Below are 6,250 nucleotides of genomic sequence, written 5' to 3'. Positions count from 1 at the left end.
TGAAACCATGCACAGAGAAAAGCACAGAAAGTGGTAAGTATTGGAAACGTGTATCCCACTGAAACGAGATTAGCAACCACAGTGCAGTCTCTCAACGTTAGGGTGGGTGGTTGCTGTTTTATGTTGAAAAAAAAAGTGGTGGGGAGAGGAATCATCAGGAAAGCTTTCATAAAATAGGGATCAAATCACCACCACCCTTAGCAAGGGGGAAGGAGGTGAATCATGATTTTCACATCTAAAGTTAACCCTTTTCTAATCCTCCAGCCTGATCTCAGGTCATGATGTTTAAAACTGCAACAAGAGGAGCCAAGGGTAAATAACTGTTGAATTAATTAAATTACAGGGGGAAAAAAAGCTAAACATGCTTAAATATAATCCCAGAGAAACAAATGCATATGGTCCTCTAGAGATATGTATAAGAATATTTACAACAGCTATTTTCATAATAACAAAAAAGGAGAAACATCCCAAACATCCTTCAGTAGTGAAATAAAGAATAATGGTCTGTTCATACAGATGAATACTACATGGTAGAAAAGAATGAACAAAGTATGGACTCATCAATATGGACAAATCTCATAGACATTAGGGTGAACCAAAGAAGTCAAACACAAAACAGAATGTGGCAGACACACTCTATGGTGACTCCCCCCAACACATCATATCTTTATCCAATCCTCTCCTTTTGATTGCAGGGGGAGTCTGTGACTTGTTTCTAACAATAGAATAAAGCAAATGTAATGGGACATTGCTTGTTTGGTTAGATCATGATATATGTCACAAGTAATGGAACACCATTTCTCCCATGGTAATATCACTTTATACAAGACTCTGTCATTGTAAATTAGAGAGAGAGAGATTCTCCCTTACCTTCCATGAAGTAGCTGTCATATTATGAGAGAGCCTGTGGTAAGAGGTCTACATGGCAAGGAACTACAAGTATTTCCTAAGAACAAAGCCAACAGTCACGCAACCACAAGGGAGTGAATTCTGCCAAGAACCTGAATGAACTTGCAAGCAGTTTCTTCCTCATCAAGCCATCAGATGAGAACATAGCCCAGCCAAAACCTTGACTGCAGCCTCAGAAGATCCTGAGCAGAGGATCCAGCTAAGCTATGCCCCAGAAAATGTGAGATGATAAATATCTGTTGTTTTAAATCACTATGTTTATGGTAATCTGTTATACCATAACAGAAAACTAATATAGAAAATACATTGAATGACTCCTTTTGTATGAAGTTCAAGAAAAGGAAAAGCTAATCAACGGTAAGAGAAATCAGAATACTGGTTACCTCTAGAGTAAGGAAGGATAATAAAGTATGCAGGAGCAAAGGTTACTTTCTGGGATGCTGAAAATGTCTATATATCTGAGTAGTGGTGACACAGATATACATGTATGCAAAACTTTATTGAGCTGTACACATAAGATTAATACACTTTAAACACTTTACTATATATAGTATTCTTTGATTTGAAATTTTTTAAAATAAGAAGAAAACCAAAGGAGATCAGGACTTCAGAAGAAGGATCCTTTCTGAAGAAAGGATCTGTTCACCAGTCTTGCATCCAGTTGAGCCTCCAGCAAAGAGAGGTTCCCAGAATTTGGGTTCTAGTACATTTCCTTAGCCTTCCCTCAGCTGAGGTCCACTTCCCTGACCTACACCTCTTCTTCTCTACTTACAAAAGGAAGCCACTTGCAGAATTTTGGTCAGAATTTTAAAGCAGGGTCATGGTATTAATTTAACAATGACAGTTTGACTGTTGTTGTTCAGTTGCTAAGTCATGTCCATATCTTTGCAAACCCATATCCTTCACTATCTCCCAGAGTTTGTGCAAATGCATGTCCATTGAGTTGGTGATGCTATCTAACCATCTCATCCTCTGCTGCCCCATTCTCTTTTTGCCTTCAATCTTTCCCAGCATCAGGGTCTTTTCCAATGAGTCGACTCTTCACATCAGATGGCCAAAGTATTGGAGCTTCAGTATCAGTCCTTCTGGTGAATATTCAGGCATGACTTCCTTTAGGATTGACTCGTTTGGTCACCTTGCAATCCAAGGGATTCTCAAGAGTCTTCTCCAGCACCACAATTTAAAAGCGTCAATTCTTCACTCTTAGCCTTCTTTATGGTCCAACTCTCACATCTGTACATGACTACTGGAAAAACCATAGCTCTGACTCTCCAGACTGTTTTTTTTGGCAAAGTGACATCCCTGCTTTTTAATACACTGTCTGGGTTTTTCATAGCTTTCCTTCCAAAGGAGCAAGCATCTTTTAATTTTGTGGCTGCAGTCACCATCCATAGTGATTTTGGCGCCCAAGAAAATAAAATCTGCCATTCTTCCATGTTTTCCCTTTCTTTGCCAGGAAGTGATGGGAGAGTTTAACTAGTCCTTCATAACCCAGAATCCCTGTGATGCAGGTGTCTTTGGATGAGGCTCACTTGTGTCTATCTCTCTCTGGAAGCTTGGGTGATCCAGAATGTCACTTAGCTAGTATGAGTGAACCTGGCCAACAGAGCAGCAACCACATCACAAGGGGATTTTATCATTCTCTACTGTCTTTATGTCCTACTGTATCATTCTCTACTGTCTTTGTGTCCACATTCTACTGGGTAGAGTCTATACTCTTAGATGTTCACGTATTGAGGGTTCTGGGAAGTCTCCAGTTAGCTCCTGTCTCTTGAAGTCAGTCACACTGATAGGCACCTTCACTGCCCCACCCCATCCCTCCACCCACAAGCAGAGTTCCCTCATATCTTTGCTAATGCCTCCTGCCTGCTCAGCTTCCAACATGACTCAGTCAGCCATACTCTCTGCTGGATTCTCTGCTGACAATCCAGCTTTGTTTGTGCTCTCTTTAGATGGGCTCCAAGGAAGAGCTTCTGTTTCTCAGTGCTTTCTCAAGATATGTACTCATCTTAGAACTTTTCTCCCCACTTCTTCAAAGATTAACTCTATTGTTTCAGGGGACAGAAGACAATGAGGATAACCAACTGGGAAGTATCAGCTTAGGTCCTCCACAGGGCCAATACTTTCAAAACACTCAGCACTCTCAGGGGAAAAATCTCAGCCCTGTGATTCCCACAATCAACCCTGGCCTCTGTCTCAGTATTAAAGCAGAGGTGGATCTACTGTAAAGCCAATGAAGCTCTGAGATCCACTGACTCCTTTTGCACTCACTCCTCCAGGCTTTCGAAGGGCCCTAGCAATGGGATCATACAGCCATATATTTTTGTAAAATTGGCAATATATATATATATATGTGTGTATATCAATTTATATGGCACATGTATACAGTAGAATATTTACCATTATAAATATATAATACATAACACATAATAGACTACATATCTGTTATATATATCGTTGATATATACAATATGCTGCTGCTGCTCAGTCGCTTCAGTTGTGCCCGACTCTGTGCAACTCCATGGATTGTAGTCCACCAGGTTCCTCTGTCCATGGGACTCTCCAGGCAAGAATACTGGAGTGGGTTGCCATTTCCTTCTCCAGAATATATAGTATATATAAGTTATAGGGTCCATATGAAATATGTATCATACTATCTGCAGTATAAATAATAAAATATACATATGTAAATATATGTATTTCTATCAGCAACAATTTAAAATCACAGCCTCTTTTCACTCTCTCTCCTCCTCCATCATGCATTCATCCCAAGTCAGTCAGTCCTGGACTGCTCATGGGCATTTGGGGGATCTGGCTGAAGAGAATTCAAATTATAGACATACCTGTGCATGCATTTAGGGAATGTCTATGGTGTTTTCCACGTGCAGATCAGTGACAGCAAGCCATCCCACTGCAGGAATGGCCTTGACCGACCACTCTGCGAGCTCATCCAAATGTCCTGACATGTCGTCTCTAAGTGAAGCTAAGGCAGAGATGGATGCACCTAGTTCATTTATCCCAACATTGTTATTTCTCAAATCCTCCACCTTCTCCTTCCTCTTAGTTCTCCATCTCCCAATATAGCCAGGAAGGAAGAAGCAGCGGCCTGGTCTCTTCATAGTTACTTACTGTCCCACCTCCCTCCAGATAAACACACACACACACACACACACACACACACACACACACGGTACTGTGATCTGTTCCCCTAACACATTTAGCATATAAGCCATTTATAAGGATAAATACCCAGTGAGGTCCAAGGACTGTCTAGAGTCTAAACAGCAAATAGACCACAGATTCCATACCAGGAGTTTTGGAAAATAATTCCTGGTAGATTTCGCAAATGCTTATCTGTCCTCTATATGAAATGTAAAAGCTGGACCTGTCACATCCAGTTTCATTATTGACCATGGGGATAACCATAGGGTGAACCAGAGAATAGCTGGTGTGATTAATTTCTGACTCAGGCCTTTAACACCATCTTGATGCTAACTAGTAGTGATCTGATCTGCTCCCTCCAGACATCTGGGGCCTCGTGAGACTGGCAACCAGAACAGGACACACACTTTCAATTTCTAAACAAACTGGATGCCTTTTGAGGCCTTAGCAATCGTAGTCCCTGAACTTTGCCTGCCCCTGGTAGACCAAGTTAGGGGAGGACAGCTTTTGCCTCATGGAATAATGTATATAAACTCTGCCAATTATCAGAAGCAATATAAATGCAGTGTTTCTACTCACTATTTTTAAAAGCCCCGATCTGGAAGTCCTTGGAAGGTGTTCCCAAGCCCAGAGTACTCAGCTGGCATTCCTCTAATGTGCATAAGTGTGGACCTGACTAATAATTTGGCTCAAAAAGAAACCCTCATGGTAATACAATTCTATTTTTATAAGAGCTACAAAGAAGACTATTAATGGCAATGCTTTTTGTTGTTAATAATCAAGCTTGCCAAAAACAGTACCTTTGGTGTTCAGGTCCTCACATCCCTGAGACATGAGAGACCTCTGGAGCTCAAACCAACCAGTCCCCAGGAGATGTTGGCTTCTTTTGCTATGAAAGTTTTGTCTATGAAAAGCATGACTCTTTTTTTAATGTCCTTTGGCCTTTCTGCTTCCTCTGCGTTCAGTGTCCCAAAGCTAAATCCAAAGTCTATATGTTTCTCTAAATAGACTTGTATTATTAGTTAGTGTTTTATGAATAAATATCATCCCTACATTCATGAACATGGTGGTCCTCATTCTAAGGGTTACAGCTAAATAGTACCTCATCCCAGTGGCTTAGGAAGCCCTTTCCTCTGTTTTCAGGATTAAAATAAAGATTACTCACATAGATCTGTGAGTGATCTATAGAGTGATCTATGAGTGATCTCATAGATTACTCACATAGATCTATCTTGGCAGAGAATTTCAGAGCCTGAAAACCAGAGTCTATTAGATGAACATTCAGAGGCTTAATTTCAGAATCTCAAATGACAGAAACATTCTCACTGACTGCAAATGAGGGCCAGAATACTAGGTGAGTTTGTATATTTTAAGCAGCCTTAAAACAACAGGGACTACCATCTCTTGAATTTCCATATTTCAAAATGTATTCTTGAACTGCCGCAACAAAAAAAAAGTTGAAGTTCAGTCATTGAGAAAATTAGTTCTTGGTAAATTATCAAGAACATTTTTTGATACACAAAGAACTATACTAAGTACCTTGGTGCCCCAAAAAAACCAGGACACAGTTTCCATCGGGAGGACCTTACAGTCCAGTCGAGGAGTCAAAACATGTGCCCTGGTGAACACAAATAGAATGTGAGAAGTGCCGCAAAAGAGGGACAAACAAGCTATAGGATTTCAGATACAAGAGATTACTTCTAGCTGAAGAGACTCCATGAAGATCTTAAAGGAGGTGACATCTGAGCTGAGTTTTAGAAGGTGTGCATAGTCTCGCTACTAGATCTGCCTAGTGTTTCTCCAATTACCCACTCGATAATGTTTTCTTGCCAGTGGATCTCATAGTTATGACTTGTGTGAGTTTTCTATTGCTGCATAACACATACCACAAATTGGATGACTTAAAACAACACACATTTGTCGTTTCATAGTTTCTGTTGGTCCGAGACACAGAGTGGCTCAGTTCTCTGCTCAGGGTCTCGGGATACTAGCTGGGCTGTGTTCTCACCTGGAGTTCTTCCGATTTCACTCAGTTGTTGGCAGGATTTTCTTGTAGGACTGAGGTCCCTTTTTTCTTACTGGCATTGCTTGCAGCTCTTTGCTTGCAGCTCTTAGAGGCCACCCTTATAGTGTAGTCTCATGGCCTTCTCACAACAAGGCAGTTTACTTTTTCAAAACC

The 6,250-nt window shown here is 40.7% G+C and overlaps 1 long non-coding RNA gene across 1 annotated transcript; it reads right to left on the bottom strand.

The window, feature by feature from the left end:
- Positions 1 to 1,389: 1,389 nt before the first annotated feature.
- On the bottom strand, positions 1,390 to 4,729 carry LOC145544940 (uncharacterized). Its single transcript, XR_014081744.1, has 3 exons — positions 4,651 to 4,729; positions 3,753 to 3,892; positions 1,390 to 3,504 (listed from the first exon to the last, which is right to left on the bottom strand). It is a non-coding gene; the product is annotated as an uncharacterized LOC145544940 (long non-coding RNA).
- Positions 4,730 to 6,250: the final 1,521 nt, after the last annotated feature.

Source organism: Giraffa tippelskirchi, chromosome 4 (assembly GCF_054371585.1).
Source record: "Giraffa tippelskirchi isolate mGirTip1 chromosome 4, T2T-mGirTip1v1.2.pri, whole genome shotgun sequence".
In the NCBI taxonomy this organism is placed as follows: domain Eukaryota; kingdom Metazoa; phylum Chordata; class Mammalia; order Artiodactyla; family Giraffidae; genus Giraffa; species Giraffa tippelskirchi.
Note: the sequence above shows the minus strand (reverse complement) of the source record. Positions and strands in the feature narration are given on the sequence as shown.